The following is an 18,767-nucleotide window of genomic DNA, read 5'->3' on the forward strand; positions in this document are numbered from 1 at the left end:
TGCTGATGCAGAGACCACTTCCACAGTGCACAGACGTGTGCAGTGATCGTTCTGCTCAGCTGCTCTGTCCTCCACCCTAAGCTCATGCCCTGCCCCCATTGTGAACTGTACCTGGTGTGGAGGGCATCCATGCCAGCAAGAATTTCATCCCAGTGATTTGTTTGTGAGTGTTTATGTATGAATCATCCGCAGTCTCCACGCTTAGAGACACACTAAATAGATCAGTAAGAGCTGCGTGAGTGAGTTTGCTTTTCCAGTTCACTGTGTGTGCTCCCTCTTTATTTTAGTTCAGTCCCTTGAACAATCACAGTCCAGTAGTATGTGTAGTGGAAAGGGGAAAACCTAAGATTTATTGCGTAGCTCAAGTTTCTGTTTTCACAGAAAAGGAGCTTTCTTTTAATTGCATTCAGCATGTTCCCTTTCTCACAGGAACCATGCCAGAAGATGGCATTGCTGTGCACTACGCACCCATCTCCATTGCAACAAGTCTTTAAGAGCAAATGGAAAAACTGCAGTTTGATAGCCCATTAGTGTGAGTCAGGCTGACAGGAAATAAATGTCTTATCATCTTCCATCAAGGACAATCTCATTAAAGGATCCAGAACACACGATGTTCTGGAAAGCGATATTTGTTTTTTTATTAGTACACTAATAAGAAGCTCATATTACAAAATACAGTTTAGCTCTTAATAAGCTGAGCAGAGTGCTTTAAAAACTATAGGAAATGGAGAACAATCACAAGCTGCAGATGCTATAACCTTTCCCTCCATCTTTACTGCATGGCTTCAGTGTCTGCTGATTCCTGTCCCAGAAAACTCCCCCTCCCTCCCTCATCACCACTAGCTCGAGGAAAAGTAAAATTCTAGTTTTTATGAAGATCTTTATAGGCAGTGGCACTTGAAACCTTCAGAAAATATGGAGTTCTTAAAATCCAGAACTTCCCTCCAATGAGACGTGTGTAGGAGTGAAGATTCAGTGTAATCCTAAGAGATTTGAATCAACTTTTGGTAACTGGAGTTCTGGGAAAAAGCAGGACTGCAATGAACTGGTATAAAATGTCCTTTTTCTATTTCTTATCACTTTGTAGGGTAACAGAACATGATAGCTCAGGGCTGGGGGCTGGATCTCGCCCATCAGGGCTTTGGATCTGGCCCACATGATTGCCACCCCCATGGCACCGCAGGCCCTGTACCGCCGCTAGAAGCGGCTGGCACCACGTCCTGAAGCCCCTGGGGGAGGGGAGCAGAGAGCTCTGTGCGCTGTCCTTGCCTCCAGGCACCGCCCTCTGCAGCTCCTGTTGGCTGGGAACGGAGAACCACGGCCAATGGGAGCTTTGGGGGAAGGTACCCGCAGGGATGTGGTGCCGTCCACTTTCAGGAGCGGCGCGGGGCCAGGGCAGGCAGGCAGCCTGTTTTAGCCCTGCTGCATGTCACTGCCACCCTGGAGCTGCTCCAGGTAAGTGGCACCAGGCTGGAGCCTGCACCCTGAACCCCTCCAGCACCCTGCACCCCAACCCCCTACCCTGGGCCCCTTCCTGCACACTGCACCACATCCTGCCCTCCCTCTCACACCCAATCCCTTGCCCCAGCCCTACATTCATGACCCTGCATGCAGTTTCCCCATGGCCCTCGGGCCACAAAGTTTTCCCACCCATGATAGCTCCCACTTCCAAATTGCATCAGAACATCTTAGCAATAATTAAAACAGAAGAACAAATATTGACCCCAAATCAGTCAATCTCTTTAACTTTTGCTTGATTCAGTAAGGCAAAGAAACCATACACTGAATCAGTCTGTCCTGTATGGAGCTATGTACTTTGTAATCAGAATTTTATTGGTCTGCTGCTTTTCTGAAATTGATTAAAGCTACTTGCTATGTTTGGAGATCCTCATTGGATTCCTTAGAAGGCTTCTGGTTACTGTCTTGATTCTTGGAAAACTCTCGGCTAGAATGTTCTTGACTCATGCTGATGGCTGAACTCTATGGAGCACATTTCCTAATTATGTCCAAAATACAAAGTAGAGCTGCACAGAACTGCAATTTAAAAAAAAATACACAGTGCCGGAAATTAACAAATACCAGAGAACTTCATTCTGTCTGTGCTGAAAAGGTTACATTCTTTAATCAATTTTATAAATAGAGACATATGGCAACGATACTGTTCAGAAATACTGGATCACTTAGTGATCACTTAGTTATCACTTTAACCAGCAAAGACATTGCTTGGTAACTCTCTCTCTTTATAGTGGTCCAGACGCTTGTCCTGTGAGCCTTAACCTAGAATCCCATGTAGAAAGGAAGAGGTTCAACTTGGTTGCACCATTTCCTCCCTCCTCCCAAGACCTTGTGTATGGCGTTTGTATCTATTGGAGGGAAAAAAGGGTGCATGCTTGGTTTGGGGGAGTTGGTAGCCCTCTACTAGTTGGTCAGGATGGACTGGCACACACTGAATGAATGGACAGACATATCCTTCTCCTCCTAATCCCATGGAAGCTTCTTCCGGAACATAATGCAGTCTGGGAATCTATCATCTTTCATAAGGAGTCCCCTTCCATGGCTTGGAATACCCTTTAAGAGGGACCTTGGAGGCAGCTATGCGTAGGGGAAGTGGGAGAACATAGAATATCAGGGTTGGAAGGGACCTCAGGAGGTCATCTAGTCCAACCCCCTGCTCAAAGCAGGACCAATCCCCAGACAGATTTTTACTCCAGTTCCCTAAATGGCCCCCTCCAGGATTGAACTCCCAATCCTGGGTTTAGCAGGCCAACGCTTAAACCACTGAGAGAGGCATTTATTTCCCTTGGTAACACGCTCTAAGGGACAGAGGCATGAGGGCTATCAAAGGCACAGAGCCATTATGGAGGCACAGGGCCAAATTAATGTTTGGCGTCCTGCTGTGGCTCATTCTGCAGAATAGGAACAAATCTTCCCTTATGTAACAATATGAGAGTCACTCCACAAGGAACTCTGGTAGAGTTGTCCTCTCCTTGAGCTCCCTCGGCAGGTGTTATTGTGGGGAAAAAGCATTCTGGCCTGAGGTTTTGTTTGCTGCTTAGAAAAACAAATCTCTAGTTTGATGGCAAAATCCCCATAGTACTATTCTCATCTGAAGAAGCAGATTGTCTCTCTTCTGTCGATTTCCTAATATTGATTTTTCCCCTTTTTTTGCCTTTCACTCATTAAGAAATCTTTAAACAGACTTAACAATGAAAAACTATTCTAAGTTCAGCAAATACAAATATCCTTTTTGAAATCAGTTATGTTTGGATAAAATTCTGATTTTTCATCCCTGATGCTGACCTGAATCTTACTGTATGATTTTTTAAAATACATAGGACCCAACTCGTTGCTGCATTACTTTAGTTTCATACTTGTGTAGCTCCACTGATTTCAGTGAAACTACACACCCATAGACAAACTGGATTAATCTAATGATGAGTCTGCAACTACCTCTGAAACCCTAACCCTAACCTAATGATGAGTCTGCAACTCTCTCTGAAACAAGTCTGGAGGAACCACTCTAATAATACAAGCATAATGGCTTGCTTTCTCTTTGTAAGTAAAAAAAGAGAAAATAGTAGCTTGCTCAACACTTTCACATAAAATATGCTTTGCCAACCTGCAGATTCCTTGGGAACTGTTACAATATCACCACCTACACCTAACTCCAATGTGGTACTATTGCATTATAATATTGCCATTTTGAGCATGATCCAGCATTTCTTTGGCACTCGCTGAACTCAGTGGGAACTTTGGCTGTGCAAGGAAGTTGGATCAGGATCAACTTTGTTTTTACTCTACATAGCTAAAAGCATTATTGATTTCATTCACAATGAATGGAAAAAGTGATTTTTAGATGCATCAGAAAAAATGGGAGCAGGAATGGGGAGAAACCAAAAAAGAGGTTCCATTATAGACATTATCTAGGTTTCCTTACTTTAACTTTTCCTTCTTGTGCATGTTTTGCATAGCAAGATCCCAAATACTCATGCTTTCCCAGGCTTCATAAACAGTACTGGAGTCTATAATATATTCTGAAGTGGTTTTTAATCCATGATGGGGAATATCAGTCATGTTAAGTCATGTGCAAACCATGTTCACTTATCTGTCTACTCCCACAGGCCTTCAAGTTTTCATTCAAGAAGAGGTCTGTACAACAACTCTGCACAGCCAGGAGCCATAACTATTTATTTTTGTTGTTGTTTTTTATTTAATTGGGTTGATATTTAGAATGATCACTAGAGCTGTGTCAGAATGAAAACTCCCTATATCCAAATACCTCTTGACTAGCGATTGAAAGCATGAGCTGATGTGCAGTGTCACACTATAATCTCCTTATATCCTTTAATATATTTCTGCATACTAATTATTGTCCTTTTCCTTCTAATAATATGTTGTTATAGCCCATCTTCTGTCAGTTTCTCAATTTTCAGGGTAATACTTCCCCACTAAAACCTCCAAATTCAGTATGGTTATAACAATTAAGGGCCCAGTATGCACTGTGCAAGGACTATAGGATTGGGTCCTCTATGTAGAAATGCTTTTCTGGTCTTCATTCTAAATTTATACTTAAAGAAAACATTGAGGTCATTTCACTTTTAGATGCTGTTACAATGAAGAACACTATAATCATGACAGTATTACTACTCTAATGCTCATGCTGCACTGACATGTCTATTATTACGTAGAAGTGCTATTGGCATTTTCTCTGAACCACAACACAGCGCTGTTTTCCTAGGCATCTATAAAGAATATTGTCTATGCTTTGCTGACTTCAATTTTTTTATTTACAAGTTGTTATTCTTTAGCCAATATCCTACGGTGGTTTGCTTTGGATTCTGCTTTGATGTTCCCTTATTTCTGAGAAATGAGAGAGGAAAGAAGCTATCTGCACATATACTGTAATGGGTTGAATAGTGTAGTAGGTCTAACTGAGAAAGCCACTGATTTCAGTAGGTGTACCACATGTGGATTTAAGGTCCTGGCCTTAACACCTATAGAAATCAATGGAAAGACACGCTTACTTTGAATAAGGCCCCAAGACAGAACTTGCCCAGAATGTGGTCTCCAAATAATCCATCCAGACACTCAAATTAGTTTCTGCCTTTATTAAACTTGGTCCTCTAATCCTTTATAAGCTCAGTTCTCACTAAAGCTTATTGGAGGAATGCGAACTTGCAGCAAGGCATTACAAAATTTCCATTGCAAAGAGTTACCAACATTGAAAGAACTCCATTCAAAGCCTCTTTATAAGATTAACCTTCCTTGTAGACTGCAGATGACATCTGAACTTCCTATGCTAAAAAAGTGAGAGGAGGGTTTAAACTAGTTTATTCTTAAGTATCTACTATACTTGCTTTGTGATAATCTAGGCAAATTACAGTATGTATTTTCACAGTGCATATATATTTTAAAAATATATTAAACCACAGATTACAATTACATTTTAACATATATTTTATAAATAGTTCCAAAGGTACTTTCTAGTGGTATCAATGATTTTGTAGGGGAATCTCATCAGAAATGCTATCCAGATTTACTTCAGAATATCTACTTCAATAATATTTTGTAGTTTGGTCAGCCTGCAGTATTTGAATTTCACCATGCAAACCAGTGCCTACCTTAGAGGGCTGAATTTGTATTTCAAACAGTAGCAAGTCTTCACCTTGTACATATTTTTGCTGTTCATACGATGTTATTCATAATTTGTATTTTCTACTTGGAATTAATGCTATCCTAATCCGTCCACGCACATGCTAAAGCTTGGAGCAATAAGATCATCTGGAACATATTTCTCAAACATATTACTCAGCTCCTTCTGAAATCAATGGCAAAACTCCCATTGGCCTTTTAGATGGATGATTTTAAGGGTAACAGAACCAAGCTTTCCTCTTTAAAGTGTGTGGGTTTATTTGTTTTTGTCTTTTACATATTGCTCCATCCATAGTAATGAAATACCAGACACTCTCCTGCTTTTTCATTAGGGTTTACGCATTTAATTTAGGACAAAAAAAGTCAACAGAAAAAGAACTTTCAATTTACCTGAGGTGCCTTGGTTACTATGATATTCTTGTGTACGGTTTCCATGGCCACAGCCATCAAATGAATCTCTTTTAGTGTTTGCCAGACTGTGCTGTGTTGTGCACACATCCTGTCTTGTCCTACGGCAAGAGTGTCCGATCGCAGACGGACCCCAGCAAACATACCCATACTCTGAGACTATGCTGGGACGCCATTGAAATCTTAGAGCTTACTACTCTGTGTGTGGGAAAAATCCTGGATGTTATTGTTCAGTAAATCTCAAGTCAACTTTACATCTTGTACCTGAAAGAAATCAAATAGGCCCAAGGAGATCTGGCAAGGCAATGCGGTCAAAGAAGCATAATCTAGTCCAGGAGTAGGCAACCTATAGCACAGGTGCTGAAGGCGGCACACAAACTGGTTTTCAGTGGCACTCACATTGTCCAAGTCCTGGCCACCAGTCCAGGGGTTCTACATTTTAATTTAATTTTAAATGAAGCTTCTTAAACATTTTAAAAACCTTATTTACTTTACGTACAACAATAGTTTAGTTATATATATTATAGACTTATAGAAAGAGACCTTCTAAAGATGTTAAAATGTATTACTGGCACACAAAACCTTAAATGAGAGTGAATAAATGAAGACTCGGCACACCACTTCTGAAAGGTTGCTGACCCCTGATCTAGTCACATATTTTGTTTCATCAGCAATACTAGCTTTGACCCTTTGTTTATTTCCTTCTACCACTGTTGCTGTGGATTTTTCCATTCTGCTCCCTCCCTAGGCCATGTTGTCAAGCTGCCACTCTCTTTATTCAAGTCTCATTCAAAAAAGCCTATTCTCCTCCTATAGTGCCCACCAGAAACAAGTTTATATATAATGGACCTGATTCACCACTTCGTTATTCCAGTTTTACGCTATTTTATGCCAGTGCAACGCCACTTCTCAGCTGGCCACTTAGACTAGCAGTTTCCCTCGTGATTCTGAAGCAACTGCTTTCCTCCAGAGACTCCTTTTTGCAGCAAAAACATTCCCACTGTAATTTTGTTTCTGTTTTTCTTTAAGGATGGTGATGGTGGTGATTTTGGACTGGAAGTTGTTTGCATATGAAACTACATGTACATTCCTGAAATCATCACCTTGTGTCTACTTTACACTTCAATCAGGAAGGAGAAGCTCCAGGTGCTCCTGTACACATTGTGGTGGTGGTTATTTGTATGACACTGGCATCCAGAGTGCTAAGTGTTTGACAGTAAAAGGCGGTCCCAGTCCCAAGGAGCTTACATTTTACACAGAGAAGGCTGGCAAAGGGAAGGGGAGTAACATGCAAGTAGAGTGATGGTTGTCACATGTCATGAAAATCTATGCTCCCTGGGGAGGCTTCAGCCTCAAGAACTTCTTCCCTCAGTTCATGTGGCTGGGGGGAGTGGTAGTGTTTCATTTGGGAATTGCCACCTATTGGGTCCAGGTCCAGTGCTGTGAGGGCGAAGGGCTTCACACATTCCCTGCTACTGCTGTTGGTCCCCTGGTCTCCTGCTAGAATGGTAAATTCCTGTCCTTAAAGCAGTGGTTCTTAACCTGGGGTGCACGCACCCCCTGGGGGTGCGAGATGCCCTTTCTGGGGTTGAGAGACATGCCAGATTTTTTAAAAAGATAAATCACTGAAAACACAAATTAAGCACGGGCATATAAGTACAACTACTTTGTTTCATCCAACCTATGTATTTATTAACATTATACATTTTTTAATGATTAATATACAAACAAAAATATATCTAGGTTTAAAGAACTGACCTACTTTAATGATTTTTGATAAGGGATGCGAGAACATATATTGATTTTTGTTAAGGAATGTGAACATATTTTGAGAACCAAAGGGGTGCAGGCTGCAGTAAAGGGTAAGAACCACTGTATTAAAGGAACCAGAGAGTCATGCTGCTTATTCGCCTCCCAAGGGGGAGCAGCAGTCTCTGGAAGAATCTGTAGAAACTCATTCAGAGCACATTACCTACCAGCTGTGATGCTCAGGAATCTAAGTGCAACTGAGGAGAGCTAGTTCTTGTGGGCGGATTGCTTGGAGCATTCAGGAGGTAGGGTTGGATGTATCCCTGGAGTTTTCATCACATGATATAATCTTTAATTCCTGGAGACTCCAGGGCAATCCTGGAGGTTGGCAACTCTACTGGGAGGCTCTAATGTCATAGTGATCATGTGGTGCTGTGTGGGCTGCAGGCACTGGCTAGCAGCAAACACATGAATTACAGTAAGGAGGCTGTAATCGGAAAGTCTGTTCGAGCTAGAAGAGACATCAGTTTGCAGGAAAGCTTGGAGGCTCACTGACTTGTCCCCTGTGCAGGGAGGAGTCACAGCGCAGAGAGGGCGAGAGCCTGGTGTTGGTTGTGAGTGGCTGTATTGTATCGTTCTGCTACTTGAGATGCTGTAGGGGGTTGAGGCTCCTTAGCTGAATTCCTTCCGTGACTTGCAGCAGGGAAGTGCTGTTTGTTACCAGTGGATTTGCAAACTGCAGGAATTGATGCAGACAGATCCTCATCCTTATCACTGATCTTTGTAACATCCATGTACCACAGGCTCATGGCTGCTTTGCTCTGCACTTGCTGTTGTAGTTGGATGCAGAATTATGACTGCTGTTGATTTAGTTAAGATTTCCAAATTAGTCTTTGAGTAGACTTAATGATTCTCTTTCCTTTGGAGGTTTCCTTGCAAAAAAGCAGTTTTGTCTCTTGCAAGAAACAGTGATAGGATATTTGGATTTGTGTCTTAGAGGTTGTGGTGAAATGAATGGTAGTTTTCTTGTTGGGTGGAAGGGGGGTAAGAGTCTCTAAAATGTGTTACTGACAAAGAAAAATGTATGTGTATGTGTTGCGCAGACCCTTCCTCTGTCCAGAACCGTTGTAGGGTTGTCAGTAGAAACCCTAGAGTTTGTGTTATATTGTGTGAAAACTATTGAAATGCAGAGCTGCAGAGAAGGGTAGGAGGACTGTAACCAGTATTCTTCAAAGAGAACAGGAAATCTGCCTTCTGGGAAAAGATATCTAAAATGAAAGATTTCCCCTATTGTTTGGGGGCATCAGAAAGTAAATTCCCATTTTTATTTGAAGGCAATGGTTTGAAAGTGAGTTTTGCTCCAAGCTGCAACCACCTTTTTACTGAAGTACTTATAAAAGGATAATAAGAATGAGCTTTTGAGAAGGCACGCTGAGAGATTTATTAATAAAATCCTGCATGATTTCTAAAAGGTCCCCAACCCAAAGGATTATTTTCTACAGGTTATTAGGGAGTTTTATTTCTTCCTCCCCATATAAACAGGTATTTTGGGTTAGAAAGAAGCTCCTGTCCATAAGATTTTTTTCAAGCAGTGCAGAGCAATAGACTATTGTGAAGTGAGGTGACTCCACCCTGATTCTACTTTCTTATCAAGACAATGAAGAGCAGTTAGTAACTGACCTTTTTTAGTAGTTAGCTATTGAATTAAGGTAACCTTTTTGTTAGAAATTATTAGTCAGAGAATCACAGATGTTGAATTTCGTCTGAGTAAAGTATGAGTAAGGAGTATTGAATAGTGTCTTTGGGTGTTTACAAATCTAGGTTGTCTTTACCTTGCTTTGGCTCTGATTTCATGCTTTTCACAGGAAAAAGGAAATCACCAATATTACTTATTTATGTCCCCTAAAACAGTCTCAGTTGTGCTAAGGTATCTGACGTGTTTTTAGTTGCTTATTCTGTGAGGGAAAATATTTCAGAGGAAAAAAGCCCACCAAAGTACATATTAAACTCAAATTATTACAAGTAATTTTATTATGTAGCGGTGTTAGTCTGGATCTGTAAAGGCAGCAAAGAGTCCTGTGGCACCTTATAGACTAACAGATGTTTTGGAGCATGAGCTTTCGTGGGTGAATACCCACTTCGTCGGATGTTCAGGTGGCTTTTGTGTTGCATTTTTTTAATCACGTTCAGTCATGTTTACTTCTCTTTATCCCCATATTTTCTTAACCGTTCAGACAAGTGAACGGAATTGCAGTGTGTGGTAGTAAATGTAATGTGATTTCCAAAGATAACCTGGTATTAGTCTGCTCAGCAGTGGTAACAGAGGGCCTGATCAAAAGCCTATTAAGATAAATGGAAAGACTCCCTTTGACTTCAGTTGGCTTTGGATCAGGCTCCTAATGTCCATCTGTTATAATTGTTGAATCTGGACTTTGGCTCCTCAGCAGGATTCGGGAATTTGCTTTCAATTTCATTTCAACTAGAGATAAAAATCACATCTTCTTGTTTTTCATCTGTATTGTTGGTCGCTAAAATATTTCATGGGACGTGGTTTTGTAATAAATATTGCTTATGCTATTGCTGGATTATTTTATTAATCTGCAGCAATCAGCTTACCCTAACAAACTGTAGGTAATTATGCCGACTGTGTACAATCCTTGACCTGTCTTTTCAATCTAGGCATTAAGCTGCATTGATATAGTACAATAAATTATCACTTGTCAACAGTGCTTGAGTTTTCGAAGTATAATTTAAGAGCTGTTCTAGGATTACCAGACTTGTAGCTTTGAATAAATAAATAAAAGCCTCTTGCTCTAACTACTTCATGTCTCTCTCTCTCTCTCGATTTATTCAAATAAATATATTGCCATACTCGAGGTAAGCGCTGCCCAGAGCCTGCATCAGTGACCCCCTCCCACGCCCAGAACTCCTTCCCCAGCCCTGATTTCCCCCTCCCGCCCTCTGAACCCCTCGATCCCAGCCCAGAGTACCCTCCTGTACCCCAAACCCCTCATCCCCAGCCCTACCTCACCCTAGCATCTGGTGCAGTTGAAAGTGAGTCCCAAAACTTCCATTGGCCCTGATTCTGCTTTCTTCATCAGTTATCTCAGGAGTATCTCCACTGAAATCAATAGTCACACCAGTGTGAGCCCAGAAGTAGGTTAATCGATTTCTTTATCAGCAGGTCTGTACCCAGTTTCTTAAGTTTTCTGAATTTTTTTAAGGTCATTGATGTTGAGCATAATGACTCGTGGTTTTGAAAACAAATACATGATTTATAATATGCTGCTTTTGAAGCATAAATGTAAATTAATGCTCGCTTGGTTTTGTCTACAGTGGATAGCTTTTGTCACATACTGTATATTGCTGTGTACAATGTTTGGGTCTCTTTAACTGATACCATTTAGTCATAAAACACAAGCAGATATCTCATGTAGTAAACAAAGCAGCAGATTTAAGTTAGTGCTAATGTGTTCCCAGTCAGAGCCAAAAGCATTTCAGGGTTGTTGTAACACACTGGGCACACATTCCATCCATCTAAATGTCTGGAGGAAACTAAAGATATAGATTTCCCTGTTGTACAAATCAGCTCACATGAGAGCCAGATGCTACTGTTTCTGTCAATAAGTTAGCTGAGTGGAGTATGGGAGTGGAAGGATGATCCTGTGGTTAGAGTGGAAGCCTGGGACTCGGGAGTAGGACAGAGTGAATAATTGATATATATATTTTTTGTTTGCTGGCCATTTGTGTGTTTTTTGTGTTTTTTTTAAACTGGTTTGGGTTGAACTGAATGGAGGAGGAGGAAGTGGATGCCTTCCTTATAAGCTTATCTCGCCTGGGACGTGAGAGACCTGCATTCAATCCCCTTCCCCTGCCTGAGGAGCGGCCAGGAAGCTCTGCACACTATCCCGTCTGCAAGTGCCGCCTCCTCAGCTCCCATTGGTCGTGGTTCCTGGCCAATGGGAGCTGTGGAGCTGGCATTTGAGGTGGGGCAGTGCATGTAGCTTCCTGCCTGCTCCTATGCCTAGGAGCTGTAGTGGGGACATGCCAGTGCTTCTGCGAGCTGTGCAGGACCACAGCAGGCAGGGAGCCCTGCTGTGCAGTCGACTGGATTTCTAACAGTCAGCGGTGCTGCCAGAGTCCCTTTTCAACCAGGCGCTATGGTTGAAAACTGGACACCTGGCACCCTTAGGCAGATGGGGGAAACTGATCCCTGTAAGTGCCTATAGTGCCTTGCCTATGGGGGAGCATGGGGTTAAACTTGAGCTACTAACCTGAGTTCGTTGCCATGCCTTCACTACTATTTTAACCCAAAATTGCCAATGCAGATTAGCTAATCCAAGTTAAGAACACACCTTTTTGCAATGTAGACACACTCCGTGTCTCTCTAAAATGAGGATAATAGTACTTCCCAACCTCACGGGGTTTTGGTGAAGATAAATATATGAAAGACACTGCAGTTTTCAGAGATTATTTTAATGGGGACCAAATAGGTACTGTAATAGAATATGAAATTAATATTTCGAGGTTGGTTTTAGATATATTTTACTGGTAATATGTTATGTCCAATGTCTGTCAATAATTCTTAAATATTGATTTGGGCCAAAAGTATGGTCTTGAGCCTTCAGCAAATACTTACTTATTAATGTGAGCAGTCCCATTGTAATCCAGTATTGTTCAGGTGCATACATGTTTGCAGGATTGGCCCCTGAATGCCAGTGGTCCCCTTGAATGAGACTACTCAAGTGAGTTAGGGCCATTGGTACATAACAGTTTATCATGAACTAGAATAAATAATAATCTGGAATTTGGTGTCATGTTTAGGCTGCTAAGTACAATCAGTATTGAAGTTTATTACAATGTAAGAAATTGAAGTGATATCTGTCTGCTCAGAAGCTACATGTAAATACATGGCTCTGTTTTCCTAGCACTACCTTAATGAGGTAATCAATACTTGGTTAAAAATTTAACAAAAACTAAAATCTTTCTTGAAAACAGTACTTTGCATTTAAATAAAAGTAGACATGGATATGCTTATAATGCACAGCAATTAGACATAACTTTTAAAATGAATTCTTCAAGAAGGTTTTTTTTTTCCTTTTATTTTTAAAGACTTGGTTCTTGAAATATAGATTTCTGCATTAATGTGATACAGTAGTAACATCACCATGGTGCTAATGCTACAACTTTCAGGAAATCAAAGCAGAGCAGGTCTGTATTCTATCAGTGCTGCAACATCTGCTTTCAAATCTATAGCAATTCTTCATACAGCAACATCTCTAGGTTCCATTATGTGAGTAAAATATATTTATAATAAATCAACTATGTGTTGAACTTCATTGGGGAGAACATAGTTAAGTTTCTAGAAAGATGTTAGAAAACATACACATAAATATTGATATATATTTAAAATTACTTTGCACACCCCCATAAATTTACTTTTAATTGGATGTTGAATACTGTGAGTATTCATAATGTATGTTTGCAAAGTTATAGACTGTAAGCTGCAGTCTCTGTTACCCTGCATTTCATGTATTTATTTAGGCAAGAACCAAATGGGTATAAAGTGGTACCAAATCAGAATGATAGTCTTTTATTCTCACCCGGCACTCCTGACAATAACTACACGTGATGCAGAACAATGGCAAATCAGGCTCTCATTACATTCTATTTTTGCCTGTACTCTTAACTGTATTTTTTCAAAATGTTCAGGCAATTAGAAAAATATTATTTAGAAATTATGCAGCCAGATACCAGTTTCTTAAAGGGTATGCTGAATGTGATACGCTTTGTAAAAGACAAAATGGCCACTCGTTAGTTGTAAAACCTCTAGAAATAATTATGATGGTAATAAAAATGATATTTCCTATGAAGTCTCATATCCTTTATGTGCTTGCCCACCCACATAGGGATTTACAAAAACAAATAAACTATTCTATTGACAAGTCTGAAGCGAATCAAAGTAATTAGAAATTGAACAAGAAATTGAAGTTCCAAATCATCTGTTACTTAATATTCACAATAAAAATAACTTCTCAGACAGAGTTCAGAACCAGTACTCCATCGTCATCATCTGAAAGCTGCCTTTGACGCTCTCCTTGAAATCTTGCCCTCCGTTGTCTTCTGTGACTCTATCCTCTCTTAATTCTTTTGTTGCCTCTTTAATTGCTCCTTCAGTGTGTCCTTCTGAGGATCCTTCTCATTCCTGTTCCAGCTTTCTGTGGGGAATTTCACAGGGCTCTGTCCTTGGTCCTTTTGTCCCTCTACACCAAATCTCTAGGTAATCTTATCAGAAAACACAAACTCAACTGTCATGCTCTGTTGATGTGTTTTGTTCTGTTCAAACTAAAATTTTTGTCCTGTGTCTCTGACATAGATGTGCAGTCATCAACTCAAGCTCAGCATGACTAAAACAGAGCTTTTAATCCCCCCACCTACCCCAAGCCCTCTTCACTATCTCCTTCCTCCATCACTGTGGACAACACCGCCATTCTGCCTGTTACTTGGGGTGGTAATATGGATGTCATCTTTAACTTAGACCTCAGTCTAGGTTTTCACATCAAGGCTATGTCTAAATCTTGTCAATTTATTCTGCCTAACATCTGTAAAACACGGCCTTTCCTAGCTATTCCCACAGTTAAATCTCATGTCCAGGGTGTCATAATCTCAAATCTTGATTACTGTAACATTCTTCTCTCTGGCTCAGTGGTGGAGCCAAGATTTGCAATGGAGGAGGAGGCGGCCGCGATGGGTCATTGATAATGCCACCTGTAATTATACCTGTTGGCTTGCTGATTTCATGTTACCATGCCTGCTACACTCTCTTCCCAGGCACCGCAACCCTAATCCTGGCCCAGTGTGGAGGGGAGGCCCCAGCCAGGGTGAGGTGCAGGAGCCGGAGAGCGAGCCTGCACTCACCCAGCAGTAGTAACTCTTCTCCCACAATGATGGGCCCAGCACCCCACTCTGGATGTTGCGACCTGGCATATGCGGTTGTAGTGCCATTCAGGTTTGGCTTGGCTGCCCCTCCATCAGGATAGAGGAGTTGCTGGGCCAAATTTGAGTGAGTGGTGTTGCAATATGGTGCACAGGCGGTTTAGGGCCAGGTGACTCTGTGCACCCAGGTGCAACACCTGGATCTGGGAGCTGTGCACAGCCCTATGGAACAGGAGCTACCACTGCTGAGTGAGCACAAGGCAGGCTCATTCTCCATATCCGTGTGAACATTTGTGTCATGCACCTCCTTTTGTCAATTGCATACTATATTTGAAAAGGTGCTGTGCATGCACCTAAAGGCCACTGAGGGTGAGGAGATGATCGTCCTCCCATCTCCATTTGCCTATTAGCTTCACCCCTGCTCTGGCCTTGACAAATGCAATCTTATGCTGTTCATATCATTTCAGAATGATGCTGCAAAGATCATGTTTCTAGCCCGTCACTTTGACCATGTCATTCATCTTGTTTTTGCATCCCTCTACTGCCTCCCCCTTCTGTATTGCATCAGATAAAAGCTACTTGTTCTTCATGTTCAAGGCCTTCCACAGCCTATCCATACTCTGCCTATCATCTCTCATTAAATTTTCCAACAAGCACCTTCATCCTTTTTCCAATGCTGCCTGTCATTTGAGAGGAGCACCATGTAAATAGCTGCAAAATTAACACATTATCTTCCAAATCCTCCTTAAAACTCTCCTTTATATGATATCTACAAAAAACTTGACAACAATTAGGCCTTTGGTGTGCTGAGACCACTGCCTATCATGCTGACTAACGTTGTTTCCTTGTACTATCTGTCTTTTTTATACTTGGATTGTAAGCTCTTTGGAGCATGGATTGTCTTTTTGTTCTATGTTTTGTGCAGCACCTATCACAGTGGGGTCTTGGCCTGTAACTGGGGCTTCTCGGCACAACTTGAATACAAATAATAAATAATATCTCATCCAGCGTAGCCTTTTATCGCATATTTAACAACAATTAGCACAACTGGATGAATAGTATTAATGGAGTGTACATGGTTTATATTACACCCTCTTAAGATTATAGCTGATCAGTAGGCCTGAAAGCAATGAGAGCTTTGCCTGAGTCAGAACTGGGGATGGGAACAAAGGAGGCTGTTTTCTGAAGCCACAAAATATACACTGCTTCTACGAAAATGATTCTGTTGCGTTTGTATTCCCATTTTTGTAATGATGGTCAGAAATGCAACCAAGTGCTTGGTTACTCTGCAGAGATGTTTTCTCTCAGCTTGAGTTAATGTTAACACGTGCTGGGCATTTTGAATAGCAGGTGAAATGAATACCACTACTGTTTTGGGGGATTTTTTTTTGAGTGGCTGTCATATGCTATTGAAGTATGATTCAATTCAAATGAATGCAACAGTGTGCTAAAGGGGGGTATGTGGTATCTTTCCAGGCTTCTCCGGAACTGTGTTCTCTCTCTCCAATATATTGCACACTATGCAAGCGTAGAAAATCACTGGAAATATGAAGATTATTTTATCTTTTGGAATTAAGTTTGTTATGACTGTACAGAGCTATGTCAATTTTCTGCTTGGGTATTTGAGAAAATACTGGTAAATTTTGTGATGAGAAATTTGTAGCTTAACATTTTAAAATACTGATTGTACAGTATGTGAGTCTAGTTATTAAACCTGGCCATAGGACTTCAATGGAGCATCTGCCTTCACTTTTGCTGCTGCATTTTTTGTTCTCTCCTATTCCATCCTCTCACCCCACTGCCGATTTTCACTTGTAGCCTTGAAAGCAGAAATTGAAAATTCTTGTCTGCCTGTCTTCCTGTGTTTTTTCATAGTTCCTCCATCTGGAAGCACAGGCCAGAGATCTCAAGCATCTGTAGGGCTAGACAAAAATTAGACTTGAGTTTTCACAAATTTTTGAAAGAAATGGGACTTTTTTGTTCATTTTTTTTTCAGGAATCTTTTTGTGTTTTTGATGGAAAAAATAGAAAAGAAGTAGTGTTTTTATTTTAATTTAAAAATAAAAGGTGCAGAAAGGCAGTTGAATCTGCTTTTAGCAGTTGAAAGGGAAACTGGTGGTGTTTACTCATTAGATTAGATTTCAGAGACAAAAATATCCCAGTGGTTAGAGCTGTTATGTCCTGCATAATCTGTGATGCAAAAGGGGAAATGTTGCTGCCGGGGCAGAGGTAGAGCAGCTGTCTGATTAGTTTGAACGGCCAGATACAAGAGTCACTACAAGAACTCAGCTCAAAGCTATGCGGCTGAGGTGGGATTTGAAAGACCACTTCAACTGTCAGCCATAGTAATGCGATGCTGTGAACTGTGCTCTACCTAGCTCTGAAGTTTTGGGGGTTATTAGGATCAGGGCCGGCTTTAGGCCAATTCCCCTGAATTGGGCCCCGCGCCTAAGAGGGGCCCGCACCCAGTGAGAATCCTTTCCCTGGCTAGAGGCGCCTTTTAAATTTGTACTCACCTGGCAGCGCTTCGGGTCTCCAGCTGCACTTCGGTGGCGGGTCCTTCGCTTGCTCTGGGTCTTCTGCGGCACTTCGGTGGCGGGTCCTTCGGTGCCGCCAAAGACCTGGAGCGAATGAAGGACCCGCCGCCGAAGACTCAGAGCAACGCCCGGTGAATACAAGCCCCACGTGTTTTTCTACAGGTGTTGTTTGTTTGTTGTTGGTTTGGTTTTTTTTTAGTCATCCCTGCCAGGGCCCTGTCGAAACTGTTCGGATTGGGCCCCGCACTTCCTAAAGCCAGCCCTGATTAGGAAATGTGAGGTGCTGCTTGTAAGTTTGTGAATATCACACATGCCAAACACATTGGAGAATGGCGTAGGAAAGTGTCCTTCTGGGAAGGGAGAAATAAGGCAACCATCCCTAGAAACCGTCAGGAGAAGATTGCAGAGTACTTCCTTGAAACTTTCATTGAGATCCCTCAGGAGGATGCAAGGGATATCTCTATGTACAAACAGATTGCTCCATGTCTCCCTACCCTCTTCACTGCCTAGTCCTACATGTGGTTGAAAAGCAGACAACTCTACCTTTTTTCATATGAGCAAAACAATGACAAGTAGACACTATGTCCTGCTAAGTTGGGGTTGGGCCGTGCACCATCTTCACGTTTGAACACATTAAGGGAGAATGCCACACACACTTACCCAAGGTTTCTTCCCTTGGATCAGACTCATCCGTACTTGGCTGTTGTGACTGACTAGAGTGCGGTGGAGTCTCATACAGATCCTGGTTTGCAGCATAGCTGAACCTCTTCCCACCCCATTGTTGCATATCTCTCTTCCACCTTGATGTTCACAACAGGGGGCTCTCTTTCAGGCTTTGCTGAGCTATCCATGGTGGTCTGCGGAGTGCTGATGGAAACACCACCAAGTGTGGCATGCAGTTTGTTGTAAATGGTAGTTCTGCAGCTCAGCACCAGATTGACTGACTGTTCACCTCCCTGGCTTTGCGATATGCCTGCAGCAGGTCCTTCGCTGTCACACAGTACTGCTGCTGATCCCTGTCATACCACTTTGATTGCATCCCCTATGCAACCTTTCCATAGATGTCCACCTTTCTATGACTGGTTTGTAGCTGTGCCTACACAACCTCTTTTCCCCCACAGGCTCAGGAGATCGAATATCTCCTGTCTACTTCAGTCAGGAGCATGTCTAGTTCATTGAGTTGGAATGGTTGGTTGAGCGGTAGCAACTGTCCATTGTTGTGCAAGGTGTGCTCACCAAGCTGGGAAATCAGGAAACGCATTTCAAAAATATGTGGTGGTTTTAAAGGGAGGGATGATTTCCAGTCTCAATGACTCTTGGGCAGGCGAGTTCACAATTGTGACCAGAGCAGTCACTACTGGAGATTGTGGGACAGCTGCTGGAGGACTGTTAAGGTCGATGTAGGCCATGCAGGTTCTGCACTTGCACTGCATTGCCATAACGGGGCGCTTACATCGGTGGGAGACACATTTGAGTGTTTATACA

The 18,767-nt window shown here is 41.8% G+C and overlaps 1 protein-coding gene across 2 annotated transcripts in view; it reads left to right on the forward strand.

Annotated features, from left to right (window-relative positions):
- Window positions 1-18,767, forward strand: part of ANK2 (ankyrin 2) — a 598,819-nt gene that overhangs the window by 37,225 nt on the left and 542,827 nt on the right. The window contains exon 1 of one of the 2 annotated variants that reach the window (XM_030564739.1): window positions 8,344-8,423. The exons of the other annotated variant lie outside the window; for it this stretch is intronic. The gene's annotated coding sequence lies outside the window, so the exon portion shown is untranslated. Of the gene's footprint in view, window positions 1-8,343; window positions 8,424-18,767 lie in introns of those variants that run through there. 2 annotated transcript variants of the gene reach the window in all.

This window comes from Gopherus evgoodei, chromosome 5 (genome assembly GCF_007399415.2).
Source record: "Gopherus evgoodei ecotype Sinaloan lineage chromosome 5, rGopEvg1_v1.p, whole genome shotgun sequence".
Taxonomy (NCBI): domain Eukaryota; kingdom Metazoa; phylum Chordata; order Testudines; family Testudinidae; genus Gopherus; species Gopherus evgoodei.